Below are 15,701 nucleotides of genomic sequence, written 5' to 3'. Positions count from 1 at the left end.
GGCCCACTATTACTAATCTGGGGCTCCTTGCTATGCCTTGTGGTTTCTCTACACCCTTCCCACACCCTTGTAAATAGCTTTTTTATGAAATTCTGTTTGAGTTATCCTAATTTGAGGGTACCATCTGTTTCCTGCTAACACACCTCTCTAATTTGATCTTATATGGGCTGAATGTTTTGCTTGGTGATATTTCTATGTTCCTGCCTCCCGAATCACTGTTCTGCACAGGGGCAAACACCTCAGCCCCTGAAGTCTCATAGAAGTGGGTTCAAACCCCCAATCCACCTTCTATAGCTAGAAAACCTCAGACCAGTCCCTTTACCTCTCTGAGCCTCAGTTTCTTCATCTGCAATATGGTAGTAGTAATAATAATAGTGGTATGCTCTCCATGGGGACCCTATGAGAATCAAAAGACAATAGGGAATGGTGGAGAGTGGGACAAAGTACAGAGCTCACACCACATCCTCATGGGAGCTGCCAGTTCCCCGGATCCTAGTGATGGTTGTCATGAAGAAAAGCCAACCCAGAGTTGCCAGTTCTTCTGATACTTCAAGAAGCCAGAATCCTAGATTTCTTTTTCTTTTTAGTTTTTTTTTAATGTTTATTTATTTTCTTGGGGGAGAGGGGGTAGTGTAGAGAGAGAAGGAGAGAGAATCTCAAGCAGGCTCCACACTCAGCACAGAGCCCAACATGGGCCTCAGTCTCACAACTGCAAGGTAATAACCTGAGCCAAAAATCAAGAGTCAGTCACTTAACCGACTGAGCCACCCAGGTGCCCCAGAAACCTAGATTTCTATATCAAATCTCTCCTTTACTACTATATCAGTACCATAAGGACGATAATGACTATTTTATTGATTACTATATCCTAGTGACTAGAATAGCACCCAGAGCATAGAAATGATCAAAAAACCTTTGTGGAATAATTTTTCCAATTTTTGAACACTAGCAACTAGTGAGGGTGAAACCAAACCAGGGCCAGGCAAGTGCTGCGAGACTGTGAGGGAGTGCGCCCCTCCTTGACTTTTGTACCCTGGGCATATCATCACCCCAGGCCTGGCCCTGAACACAGCACTCCTGTGAGTTGCTACTTTAGACTTCTGCTCTAGAACTAACCACAATAGAAAGGTGCAAATAAATAATGGACACTTTGGGGGCCCCTAATAATTAGACCAGGCCATATTCTCATCAAGTGGAGTGTAGCCATTATCTGCAGAATACGCAGTGGACACAGAGCTCACCTGCAACCAGACACTTAATCATTGTGCCCAGGGCTGTGAGGACATGCAGCAATTTTTTCAGCACAAACAGCTCACGGATCCTCCTCTCCCTCTACCACAGCCTGAGGATACAGACCCAGTGAGCTGCAGATTTGTTACCCGGTTTAGGAATGCCAAGGAGACAGCTCTCCAGCAAAAGAATGACTCGGTGGACACACTGCAGATAAATAATGTATGAAACCACTTCTATTTTAACGGCACTTTGCAATGACACTAATATTGATGAAAAATGTTAGCATGTGTTAGATGGTGCTATATCCAGTGAGAGATTGGGTTTGGCAGGCTCTGGGCCACTTCTAGTCTGGGCCAGAGATGTGAGAAACAGCAATCCCTAGATGATGGGTGTGAAATAGGCTCATTGGGTCAAATAAGACAAACACTTGACCTTGGCAAGTATCTTGTGGTGACTACTGTTGGCTGGCTGACCCAACAGTCATTACCAATCCCTCTCCTGGTCTTCCACTCCACAGGTTGAAGAAGTTTCCAGCATTGGGGCGCCTGGGTGGCTCAGTCGGTTAGGCGTCCGACTTCAGCTCAGGTCATGATCTTGCTGTTTGTGAGTTCGAGCCCCGCGTCCGGCTCTGTGCTGACAGCTCGGAGCCTGGAGCCTGCTTCAGATTCTGTGTTTCCTTCTCTGTCTGCCTCTCCCCTGCTCATGCTCTGTCTCTCTCTGTCTCAAAAATAAATAAAACATTTAAAAAAAATTTTTTTTAAGTTTCCATCCTCCTATATTTGGCAGTGGTCACATAAAACACAGTGAATCATGAGTGGGATTCTGCTGGACAAAGGAAGGAGTTCTGGGAAGAAAATGTGCTTTTCTGATAAAAGGGGCAAAAGTTTACACTCCTAAGGCCATTGCAAATAATGCCTGAATCAATGTAAGCAAAAAGCTAAAAGGAAATAGATACAGATACATGGCATAAATAAATAGATGATAGATAGATAAATAGATAGATGATAAATGAATGCATGCAGGAGATTTGGGGTCCAGGAGATACAGGGCCTAAATGTCCAATAATACAGAAATGATCATGTAAAGAAAAGAACATTCATTCCATGAACTACATATACAGCCATTTAAAATGCACAGTAAAGACCATAGAAGGACATGGGGAAATGCTTGTGATAAAATTTTAAATAACAAAAAACAGAACACACAGACACACAAATTACATTTAAAGGATGATCCCAGTTGTATTTTTAAAAAGAGTGAAAATGAAAAAAAAATAACCCGAAATGATAATCTCTGAGCTTATGGATAACTTTTTTCTCCTTTATGATTTTCTATACTTTCCCAGTAAAAAAAAATACATAATAATTTGTATAACACAAATTTTTATATGATTTTAATTTCTTCTTTTAGGTTTTTTTGCCTTTTCAAAATTCTTTGCAGTAAACTCATACTATTTATTTAATAAGAAAAATAATTGTTTTTATTTTTTTAAGTTTATTTATTTATTTTGAGAGAGAGCATACACACAAGTGGAGGAGGGGCAGAGGGAGAGGGAATCCCAAGCAAGTCCCACGTTGTCAGCACAGAGTCCAATGCAGGGTTTGATCCCACAACCCTGGGATCATGCATGACCTGAGCCAAAATCAAGAGTCAGATGCTTAACCAACTGAGCAACCTGGGTGCCCTAAGAATTTCATTTTTATTTTTTTTAACTTTTTTATTTTTTTTAATTTACATCCAAATTAGTTAGCATATAGTGCAACAATGATTTCAGGAGTAGATTCCTTAGTGCCCCTTACCCATTTAGCCCATCACTCCTCCCACAACCCTTCCAGTAACCCTCAGTTTGTTCTCCATATTTATGAGTCTCTTCTGTTTTGTCCCCCTCCCTGTTTTTATATTATTTTTGCTTCCCTTCCCTTATGTTAATCTGTTTTGTCTCTTAAAGTCCTCAGATGAGTGAAGTCATATGACTTTTGTCTTTCTCTGACTAATTTCACTTAGCATAATACCCTCCAGTTCCATCCATGTAGTTGCAAATGGCAAGATTTCATTCTTTTTGATTGCCGAGTAATACTCCAGTGTGTGTGTGTGTGTGTGTGTGTGTGTGTGTGTGTGTATCACATCTTCTTTATCCATTCATCCATCGATGGACATTTGGGCTCTTTCCATACTTTGGCTATTGTTGATAGTGCTGCTATAAACATGGGGGTGCATGTGTCCCTTCAAAACAGCACACCTGTATCCCTTGGATAAATGCCTAGTAGTGCAATTGCTGGGTCATATGGTAGTTCTATTTTTAGTTTTTTGAGGAACCTCCATACTGTTTTCCAGAGTGGCTGCACCAGCTTGCATTCCCAATTAATTTCATTTTTAAAACAAAGAAAGACATTTGTTGCCCAGAGACAAATGGAATCTGACCAGTCTTAGTAGCATCACAGGACCCAGAACAAAAATACATTATGGTTTCTTAAAAGCTACCAACAATGTAATTTTAACATATTTTAAAGTATGGCTGTGCACCAGAGGGTGAAATTGGTCGTGTATAAGGCTTCACTCCTACTTACCAAAGACATGGGCAGAGGAATAAGTCAGAGTGGCCTCAATGTATACTGTTCTCTTTTTATTTTTTATTTTTTTTATACTGTTCTCTTTTTAGTCACACTGGAGAAATGGATGCAGGGGATTCTTTTTCTTTCCTTCCTTCTAAGTTTATGTGTACTCCTATGATTTTTTAGACAAAAACTATCTTTTTATTATAGAGATTTTGGATTTGAGGGTCGGCTTCACCAGTTATTAGCTGCATGACATAGAGAATAGAAAAGTCACCCAACCTTTTGAAAACACCATTTCCCCATCTCTAAAATTATGGCTATATCGACTTCACTGGGAAATGCCGTGTTGAGCAAAGATGATGTGTGTTATAAACTTTGGCAAAAAGAACACAGGCTCTCATTAGGCAGCCTTGATTAACATCCTGGCTGTGACACGAAATAGTGTGTGAAATTTTAGCCAGGTATATAATCTCCCTGAGCTTCAGTTTTCTCATCTAGAAAGTAGAGGTAATATCTTTCCTTATAGATAAGGCACCTGGAGCATTGTAAACACCTAACATAGGAAAGCTGCAATTATATTGTCTGCACTTTCTCAAGGATAATCAAACTTAGCTCTTCTACTTCAAAGAGCTGCCCCAGGAGATAGGAGCAAGATAGGAGTTCCTTAAAAACAGTTCCCAAAAGTACTTTAGTGCTATGAAAAGCAAAGGGGAACTAAGGAAGATGTCTGGTTCCCTACCCACGCCCCCCCCCCAGAGCATTTTCCCAGACTCTCTAATCAACCAGACACTCAAGCTCTGAGCTATCACTCTGAAATACTATCAAAAAAGAAAGCAAGAGATTCTAGATGCAAAAATATATACCATAAAACCTTGATTTACAAGCATAATTCATTCCGGAAACATGCTTATAATCCAAAGCACTGGTACATCAAAGTGCACTTCAATAACCCATTGGCTCAGTTGTGATCAAGTGACATTTGCTGTCACATACTACTCGTATTGCAAGACATCGCTAGTTTATTAAGTTAAAATTTATTAGAAATGCTTGCTGGTCTTGCAGAACACTCACAGAACAAGTTACTCGTAACCCAAGGTTGTACTGTATATATGAAAAAGAAATTGTGTAGGTTAATTTTTTGTGTCTACTTGACTGAACCACAGGGTGCCAAGATATTTGGTTAAATATTATTCTGGGTTGTCTGTGAGGATGTTTTTAGATATGACTAAAATTGGAATTGGTTGCCTAAGTAAAGCAGATTGTCCTCCCTAATGTGGGTGGGCCTCATCTAATTAGTTGAAGGCCTCCTTCAACTGACCTCCCGGGAGTAAGAGGAAATTCCTTCTTGATTTCTTGGACATTAGTTTTTCCCTGTTGTCAGACTCAAACTGAAACTTCAGCTCTTTGTGAGTCTTGAAACTGCAGCCTTCAGACTGGTACTACACCGTGGTTCTTAGGCCTTCAGATTCAGACTCCTAGGTCTCCAGCTTGCTGACTCACCCAGCAGATCTTGGGAATTCCCACTCTCCATAATCAACATGAGTCAATTCTCTATAATAAATCTATCTACTACCTATCTGAATAGATAGATGATAGATAGATAGATAGATAGATAGATAGATAGATAAAGATATACATATATACCATATCTCTGGAGAAGCCTAAGCAGTAATCTTCACCTTAACTGACAGAGATTTAACTGCAAGAGGACTTGAGGAGCCACTGTGTTCCTGAATTACACGTCTCCACAGCCACACAGCATGATTAGGCAGCAACTATTGAGTAGTGTGTCCAGCTTCCCACTGTGTCTCATCAACATGAGCTGATAAATCATGACCTCCCCCTATTATTTGAGGATGGCAAATCAATACTTCCATTATTATTATTACTCCCAAGGCACTTTTCCAGGAGCATCTGACCTGCTCTCTCCCAAGCACAGAGCAGAAAGGATGATGAATCTGCTTCTGAGACCTCATCAGTCACAGCAGGAGGGAAAGGAGAAGATAGGAAGAAGAGACATAAGGTTCAGAGGTTCGGGGAAAGAAAGAAAGAAAGAAAGAAAGAAAGAAAGAAAGAAAGAAAGAAAGAAAGAAAGAAAGAAAGAAAGAAAGAAGAAAGAGAGAAAGAAAGAAAGAAAGAAAGAAAGAAAGAAAGAAAGAAAGAAAGAAAAGAAAGAAAGCAGACATGTGAAAAGTAAAAGCTCAGTGTTTTCCTAGAACTTCCTTGATGGAAGCCCTTATGGGTGATGGTCAAAATGGCAGAACCCTGGGAAAAGATGCCAAGTCTATAGGTCAGGGGAATGACCCAAAAATTTGCCTTAATGAACCACCTCTTCATGTGACTCTGCGCATCTAAAGTTTGTAGCTTAAAAACTTAGAGATCTGCTATTCACTTCTGAAACGATCACTGGTGAGGATCTTGAGGTTTTGCAGTCCTGCAAGCCATCTCTCAGAGACAGGTCTTGCAGAATACCTGTATGCACGTTTGTAAGAATGGGACAGCAACTTTTGTGACAACATGAGCTGCCTTCCAGTTTAGTGCAGTGGGGATGTCCCTTGACTGACACGTATGGTTCTAAAACCCTAGTGTGCATTAGTCAGTCAAAGGGCTTGTTAAAACAGAAAGTGCTAAGCCCCACTCCCAGAGTTTCTTATTCAGTAGGTCTTGGGTGGAGCTTGAGAATTTACATTTCTAAGTTCTCAGGTGATACTAATGTTGCTTGTTCAGGAAACACACTTTGAAAACCACTGGTTTACATAGTAGATGGATTCTTGGAAAGCAGCACATACATTGAGGGTTCTTGGGGGGGGGCAGAAAAACATAAGTAACAGAGAAAAAAAATCACCTGCTACTTGAACAAAACACACTATATATATTGGACTATGCTTACCTTCTTCACTGAACACATCAGGGAACTCCCTCCACTCTTCTATGACACACCCCTGCAACATAACTTCCAACAAATGCATAGCACTAACGTTGTCTAGATTCATTGGAATTGTGTGTAAAATTTCCTTCAATAACTTTACTGTTTCAATTAAATATGGTCAGTTTAAGAACTAAACAATAGAGAAAAATACAAAGAAGGGAAAATGCATCTCAATTCCCACCACCCCAAAGATGATCCCTATTAATAAACTGATGTACATCTTTCAAAGCATATATTCTCAAATGTATTTATAATTTTACATAAATTAGAATCATATAATCTATTTTATAACCTGTTTTTTTCTTCTTACATAAGTTATGATAAAGCAAATACAAACTTAAAAATCCTCAGGAAATGTATTACTTAATGGAATCTTTTCTTTCTTTTTTTTTTTTTTTTTTTTTGAGAGAGAGGGAGAGAGCCTGGGGAAAGAGGGAGAGGGAGAGACAGAGAGAATCTCACGCAGCCTCCACACCCAGCCCAGAGCCCAAGGCAGGGCTCTATCTCACAACCATGAGGTCATGACCTGAGCTGAAATCAAGAGTTGATCACTTAACTAATTGAGCCACCCAGGCGCCCACTTAATGAATCTTAATTCAAATCCTCTTAGGAAATAAAACAGTCTTTTATTTTTTCAATTTTTTTATTTTATTTTAGAGAGAGAGAGAGCAGAAGGGCAGAAGGGGGGAGAGAGAGAGAGAGAGAGAGAGAGAGAGAGAGAGAGAGAATATGAATCTTAAGCAGGCTCCATGTTTAGCATGGAGCCCAATGTGGTGCTCAGTCCCATGACCCTGGGATCATGACCTGAGCCAAAATCAAGAGTCAGACGCTCAACCGACTGAGCCACCCAGGCACCCTGAAACAGTCTTGTATATGGCAAACATGTACTCAGAGATCCACGGTGCTATCGTTTTTCAGTGCCTGTGTGCGTGCATGTGTTTGTGTGTATTCCATATTTCATTATCAGGTTTGCTCTAGGAAGACTCACCTGTGGTAAGGATGAGCCTTTTGTAGTAAGTCAGAGTTCTGGGTCTGAGTGTTCACAGCACAGATGGTCTGAAACCCAGAGCATTTGGAGCTTTTGGTGTCAATTCTGGATTTTCTCCAACAGTCTAGGTGTAAAGACGCTGATCTCTGGTCTCAGTTGAGCTTCACCAACGTTCTGGTTCAAGAATGAGTCACTGGCTAAGTAAGGGTCTAGTAAGCAAAGGACGGAAGTGGGCAGGGTGCGATGGGTGGGGGAGGCTCTTGATACTATCGGCACAGCCCCGAGAGGACGCACAGGCTCCACACCCATGCCAGAGCACTTTCACAAGAACCAAGCACCTCTTTACATCCATAGAGTGTGGTTACAATATCCCTTTGTAAACAGTCCCTGTTTTCCAGATGAGGCTTGGTGTGAATGTAAGCTATGCCCTGAGCACAGTGGCCAACCCATGGTAGGCACTCAATAAACCTCAGGGTCACTGAGAAGAAAGTGTGAGAATGCACATGCTCTGGGGTTGCCCACTTTGTGCCTGCCTCTCCTCTCTGGGTCAGACCACACTTTACTTCTGTAGACTATACAGAGATGGACCTTTCAGGACACCAAGAGACAGTGACGCATCAAGGAGTTTCCAAGGGATGAGACTTCGTATTCCCATCCAATCTAAAACCTGATGAAAGTCCAAGTATTACTTATACAGCCCAAGCACTCTGCCTAAAGGTGGAAATTGTCATCATCATACCACACGTGAGCCTCAAAATAGACCTAACTGACTTGGTGACAGAGGAAGACAATGCAAGGGCTTGACTCACCACATACAGCTAACCATGCCAGCAAATGGAGGAAGCCTTCAAAACCTCTGTATCCCTTTTCCCAGGGAGAAACTAGGGATCCTGGTAAAGTCTAATTACAACCTATTTTGCCATGCTTATAACACAAAGACAATGTATCCTAATGTATTTATAGAAGGCAAGGAAGTAGATATCCAAATAGAAAGACAGGGGACCGTAAGAGGGATGTACCCATGATTCTCATCTTTAAAAGGGACCAGTTATCTCAGCAATCCATGCTAAAGAATAACCATCACATTCTATTAATGCTGTCTGATCCCACGAAGAGGGGGAAATGTCGTTACATGTCAGTTCTGGGTGTCCCAAGCTTCATTAGTGATTTCCCCCCAGAACCTCCTATAGCAGCATGTAAAGCACTTAGTACAGTACCTGGACTGCCAGCAGTAATCAATATATGTAAAATAGTAGCGGCCGCAACTGTAGCAAGAATGACTTGCAGACAGCAGTTAGCTGCTTGGAAAACTGCTCAGCATAGAATTCAAGTTTTCTCACAATCAAATGACTGCTTTTCCCATGAGCACACCCTCCCTATTCCTTCAGAGTCTGAGACCCCCATCTGCTCCAGTTTTCCAAATCCTTCGGCCACCCTTGGGTCTGCTCTCTGCAGTATCCCCGGGTCCACGACGACAGAGATATCCCAGCTGAAGAACTGAACTTCACAGGTCTGACACTGACACAACCCATGGAATTCAGTTCTCAAAGCTGAGGATACACAACCAGCCTTCCGGGAGTCAGCACAAAGCCCCCCTCCTTGCGGTCCTGGCTCATCCCAGCCCTGCAAGACATGAGAGAGAAAAGGCAGGTGAATCCAGATCAGGTGATGGCACTCACAAGTTCTAAGCATCAGGAGGGCTGTGTGAGGTGGACGTTACCAGCATTAAGCAGCATTAAACAGTAGAGCCGCTCTCACCTGCCTCGTGTCCCTGAGACATGTCATCCCTCTTGCCTGGAAAACTCCTCCCTCTCTTTAACACCAACTCATCCTTAGGTTCTCACCTTCCATGTCACCTCCTCAGAGAGACCATCCATGGCAGAGACTGCTAGCTACTCACCCAACCTCTGTTTCCCACCCCCCCCCCCGCCCCCCATTCAGAGTAAAAGAACCCCAGAATTTAATCTGCACACATGAACACCTGGGACATCCCAGCCTCGTGTGACTGAGTTCTGGCTCTGAGCAGAAGTGATGAACCTTCCGGTGCCTCTTCCCTCCTTCTCACTGCTTGGACTGTAGACATAGTAGGAAGCCCCTCCAAAGGAGGGAAAGAGCAACATGTTAGTAGAAATTGTAGGGCTTCCATATGACCCCTAGACTGCTTACACCTACCATACTGCACCAGCGAGGATTAAATATCTGCCTCATCTAAGCCAGTGTTATTTGGGGCTCTCTGCTGGAGCACCTGAATGTTAGAGTTTTTCTAATACCTTTTCTCTAACCCCCATTAGCCTCCTGCTATTCTCTTTTATAATATCCACTTCTTTCCCTTCATAGCACTTACCATACTTTGTAACTATAAATCTCTCTGGATAATTATTTGATTAGTATTTATCTTCCCAGCAAGATTGTGTTTTCCACAAGGGCAAAGACCATGCTAGGGTTTTTAAAATATATATAATAGGGGGTGCCTTGGTGGCTCAGGCAGTTCAGCATCTGACTCTTGATTTTGGCTCAGGCCATGCTCTCATGGTCGTGAGATCAAGACCCAAACATTGTGATGGGCTCCCCACTGAGCACGGAGCTTGCTTGGGATTCTCTCTCTCCCTCTCCCTCTGCCCCTCCCCAGTTCTTTCTCCCTCTCAAAAAAATAATAAATAAAATATACATAATAGGATTGAGATATAATTCATTTTCCATATTATTCACTTGTACAATACAGTGTCTTTTAGTATATTCACAGACAGTGCAACCATCAACATAACCAACTTTACAACACTTTCGTCATCCCTAAAATAACCCCAGTACCCACTACCGGTCACTCCCCATTTTCCTCAGCCCTAGGCAATCACGAATCTATTTTCTGTTTCTAAAGATTTGTTCATTCTGTGCATTTTATGTCAGTGAAACCATACAATACATGACCTTTTGTGGTTGACTTCTTTTACTTAGCATGATGTTTTCAAAGTTTATCTATGTTTTAGCATGTAGGAGTACTTCATTACTTTTATGGATGCATAACATTCCATTCCATTGTATGGACTATACCACATTTTGTTTATCCATCCATCAGTTGATGGGCATTTGGGTTGTTGCCATTTTTTGCCTATTATGCATAAGGCTTCTGTGAACACTCGTGTACAGTCTTCTGTGTAGACATGTTTTCATGTCTCTTGGGTATATACCTACGAGTAGAATTGCTGTATCATATAGTAACTCTACAGTTGACCTTTTGACGAACTGCCAGACTGTTTTCCAAAGTGACTGTGCTATTTTACAACTCTACTAGAAGTATATGAGGGTTTCAATTTCTCCACCAATACTTGTTATTCTCTTTCTTTTGATCATAGCCATCCTACTGGGTGTGAAGTGGTATCTCACTGTGGTTTTGATTTGCATCTCCCTGATGGTTAGTGATATTGAGTATCCTTTCATGTGCTTACTGGCCATTTGTATATCTTCTTTGAAAAAATGTCTATTCAGATCCTTTGCTAATTTCTTAAGTGGGTTGTCTTTTGTAACAGTTCCTTATATGTTCTGGATACAATCCATATAAATATGATTTGCAAATATTTTTTCCCATTCTGTGGGTTGTCTTTTAGCTTTCTTGATGGGTGTGTGTGTGTATGTGTATTTTCCATAACATTATTTCCAAATTTAGCTGTATAGACTCTGTAGGTACTCCAGAGTTAAGACAGGAAGGCAAGAAGGCAGGAAGAAAGGAAGGGAAGGAGGAAGTTAGTTTTAGAGATCATGTGGTTTAATGTCCTTATTTTATAGATGGGGAAACTGAAAGCCTAAAGACATTAAGATGTCAGCATGATGAGTAAGAAAAACAAGGAACTAGAAGTTGGAACTGGGTTCTAGTCCCAGCTTGTCTCCTACCACTGTAAAAATCAGGCAAGTCACGTAACCTCTCTGCACATCACAGACCTCCTCTTTCCAATCAGGTGCTAGCAGGAGCAAAGTGAACCACGCATGAGAAAGCATTGCTTGACCAGGAGTTATAATTGAGGCCCAAGATCGCACAGCTTAATCAATCAAGTCAGAAAAAGGTGGTGACTGGCCCAATTTTGATTCAGGGTGCATCCTGGGGCATCATAGTTCATTTTCCAGGTTGTTGCTCATTTCCATCATCAATTGGGAAACTTTCTGGTTCAATGCAAGGAAGGGGGCAGGCACTAAGTCCCACATTACATAAATTCTGACTCTTCCTACCCACTGACGGTCCTAAACAAGAAGTTATCCTTCCACTCAGTAGAGCCCTGAGCAGGGATTATGTCTTATTCACTATTGAATCCTTAGCACTTAACACTGTGCCTGGCATATGGTAGATGCACCAAAGTATTGTTTAATTAGTGAACGAATGAATGAACGAATGAATGTTAACTGTAATATGAACCCGAATCTCAAAATCTTAATGAAGCAGATTCTGAGGTAGTATCTGCGCATATCTAGAGGCAGTAACACAAAATGATTAGAGAGCAGGCTTTTGAGTTTGGCTGCCAAAGTTCTACTCCCAGCTCTGCCACCAGCCAGCTGCGTGATCCTGGACAAGTTACTGACCTCTCTGAGACTCACTTTTCTCACCTGTACTTTAAGGATAATAATAGATCTATGTCACTGAGTTGTTGGGATTCAGCCAGGTAATGTTTCTAGAACATAGTGCCTGGTATGTTTATTGAGTCAACACTCAATAAATGGTAATTTTATATCAGAATCAGGAATGAATGATGTGATGGATTAACAAAGTCTGTCACAAATACAGAGAGGGAAAGAGGCAGCCACATATTTTCATCTCTGCTTATACTTACATTTGGTTCTATCTATCGCTGTCCTATACCCATGCCTTTCACTCCTGTTCTATGCCAGGCTGCAGGCTCTGTTCATCCATGGCCCTAAGCCAAAGCTCCAGGCATTTTTTATTCTTGTTGGATCCACACAATTTGGTGATTACTATATACACATCTTGCATGGCTCATGCAGCACCTACTCAGAATGATCCACGGGGCGCTCACTTCCCTGTGGGGCATGTAATGGCTTCTCCAGCACCCTCAACTCAATGTAGCCTTTTATACTTAGAATACAATGTAATGCACAATGTAAATTCCAGCACTGGAGGGCCTCCACTGTTTCATTTCTTAAGTAAGTCTTGCTTCCCCCTTTTATGTGAAGGAAAACCAAGACATGGAAGGGGGAAAAGTGATACGCTCACTCTAAAGTGATCCAACATAGATGACCCTGAGATAGGAGAGCCAGCAACACAAAAATATAATGGGAAATAGGGAGCCACACAACATAGTAACTGCCAAGAGCCAATGTTCGCCAGACCCAAACAAGCCACCTCACGTGCAAATCTCACTTTACTCTCACAAGCCACAGGAGCAGATACTGTTGCCATCTCTACTTGACAAGGGGAAAAAAAATTAAGGAGGAAGTGGAGGAAGAAAACGGGAAGAAGGAGGAGTAGAAGGTAAATGGTTAAAACCTCCCCCTAGCACACATTTCTAACCATTCTGCCCCATACCTGCCTCTTGGAGAAGTTAAAAAAAAAAAAAAAAAAATTCTTCCATAAAGAAAAATAAGGTGGCATGCTATAGCGATGAAAAATAAGTAACCGTAGGAGGCAACATATAACACATACTCAGGCTGGCCTCGTAAAAAAGGGGCCAGCAGCTGGTGGAAGGAAGACCTCACTCTAAGACTGGCCCCTGGGAAGATAACCCTCCTCCCACAGTCCACCTCGGCTCGGTAAATGGAATCCAGAGGACTAGGCTAAAACTGTGGCATATTTGACTCATTTCTTTCACACCCTCCATTCAACCCTCTGCAAGTCCTGAGAACTCTTCCTTCACAGCACAGGAAACCTAACCTGCAACCCTGCCACCATCACCTGCCCCCTAGACCCCAGCAGCCACCTCCTCGCTACCCCCCTTCCACTCTTGCCTCTACAGTCCACCCTCAAACAGCAGCCAGAGGGATCTGATCAGCAGGTAAATCAGATCATGCCACTTCCCTGAAGAAAGCTCTCCAATGGCTTCCTTCATGTCCAGTGCAAAATCCAGACCCCTTAGCATGACCTGCAGGGCTTGTGTGGCCGGGCCCCATCCCGTCTCCAGGATCATTCTCTACCATCCTTCCCTCACTCATCCACTCCCACCCAACTGGCTTCCTCACTGTTTTGATTCCCCTAGGCTACTTCCTTTTCCTGGAATGCTCTTCATCCAAATAATTGCCATGTTCACCTCTCACTTCTGCCAGACTCAAGGGTCACCTCATCAGGATCACCTGACCTTTGACCAGAATCATGCCTGGTATAGAGTCAGGCAGTTTGCAATCTGAGAACTTTCTTTTCATTATCATCCCCTGAATGAGCCCTTTTTTCCTAATCACCTAATGATTTTTCTAATCACCCTCACTATGAAATCTTACTATCACAGATATACTGTATGCTGTTTATGTGCCATTTGTATATCTGTGCTTCATGCAAAAAAACACTAAGATTTTTTTCAACCCCCAAGAGCCAATTTCCACACTCTGGGGGCATGTGTCCCCCACTGGGAATGCATGGAACAGGTGTTTGATAAATATTTGTTAAATGGCTAAAGCTCATGAGATGAACAGCAAGCTGAAATACAGACATCATACAAGGTATTAAGTGCAGCTGGGGAAATTCCAAGCGGGCCCCCCACCCCACCCCAACCCTCTAATCTATAGTATGAGTACATCCTGTCAAGCTGTGTCTGGTGGCTACCCAGGATTTTTCTAATTCAGGTTTTCAGCTTGGTTTTTTTAACCCTAATCATGTTTGCATCCTGACTCTTACGGCTATTTCAGATGCTTACATTCACTTTTCCTCCACCTTCCTCTCATCCCCAAGCATGCTTTAAAACCCAGAGAAGTCCCCCTCCATTCATGCCCAATGCATTCTCCATCCCATAAGCCATCACAGAGCTTTTGTGTGAGCTACACTGGGGATAAGATGATTATGCCCTTTAGGAGCTTATGGGTACATGAGGGTAGACAAGCAGGACATTTAGTACAACATACCAAGTGCCTAGTAGGAGAGACAATTTGCTTTGAAAGGACAACTGAATCCACTGGAATCTCTCCTTCCACAACATCCAACCACCCATCCATTCATTCATTCATTCATCTGTTCATTTACTCATTCTCAGTCATTTAGGGAGCACCTGTTCCATGTCAGGCCCTGGGACAAATGCTGAAGGTAGAGCAGGGAGCAAGAGGAACACGGCTCTTGCCTCTGACCCCATGGAGATCACCAAATAACAGGAGTGACTAAAATCTCAGAAACAATCATACAAAACAAGTGAGCTCAAATGTGATCTGTGCCAACCAATGGAAAAGCACAAAATCCTATGAAGCACCTGGTGGATAGAAAGAAGTGACATTTAAGAAATCCTGGGGACACCTGCCTGGCTCAGTCTGTAGAGGTCTTGATCTCGGAGTTGTGAGTTCAAGCCCCACTTTTGGTTAGAGATTACTTAAAAAAATAAAATCTTAAAAAAAAAAAAAAAAAGCGGAAGGTGCCTGGGTGGCTCAGTTGGTTAAGCGCCCAACTCCCTTTAAAAAAAAATTTTTTTTAATGTTTATTTATTTTTGAGAGAGAGACACAGACTGTGAGCAGAGAAGGGGCAAGAGAGAGGGGGAGACACAGAATCTGAAGCAGGTTCCAGGCTCTGAGCTGTCAGCACAGAGCCCAATACGGGGCTTGAACTCGCGAGCTGTGAGATCATGACCTGAGCTGACGTCGGACACTTAACTAAGCCACCCAGGTGCCCCTTAAGCACCCAACTCTTGATTTCAGCTCAGGTCATTATCTCATGGTTCATGAGCTAGAGCCCCATATGGGGCGCTCACTCTCTCTCTCTCTCTCTCTCTCTCTGCCTATCCCCTGCCCTTATTCTCTCTCTCTCTCTCTCTCTCAAAAATAAATAAACTAAAAATCTATGTATTTTAAAAATAATTTTAAAAA

General features: G+C 42.2%; 1 long non-coding RNA gene across 1 annotated transcript; it reads right to left on the bottom strand.

The window, feature by feature from the left end:
* Window positions 1-1,448: 1,448 nt before the first annotated feature.
* LOC128778261 (uncharacterized) lies at window positions 1,449-9,601 on the bottom strand. Its single transcript, XR_008423737.1, has 2 exons — window positions 7,706-9,601; window positions 1,449-1,946 (listed from the first exon to the last, which is right to left on the bottom strand). It is a non-coding gene; the product is annotated as an uncharacterized LOC128778261 (long non-coding RNA).
* Between the last annotated feature and the right edge of the window lie 6,100 nt (window positions 9,602-15,701).

This window comes from Panthera pardus, unplaced genomic scaffold (genome assembly GCF_024362965.1).
Source record: "Panthera pardus isolate Hobbes unplaced genomic scaffold, ASM2436296v1 HiC_scaffold_2, whole genome shotgun sequence".
Classification (NCBI taxonomy): domain Eukaryota; kingdom Metazoa; phylum Chordata; class Mammalia; order Carnivora; family Felidae; genus Panthera; species Panthera pardus.
Note: the sequence above shows the minus strand (reverse complement) of the source record. Positions and strands in the feature narration are given on the sequence as shown.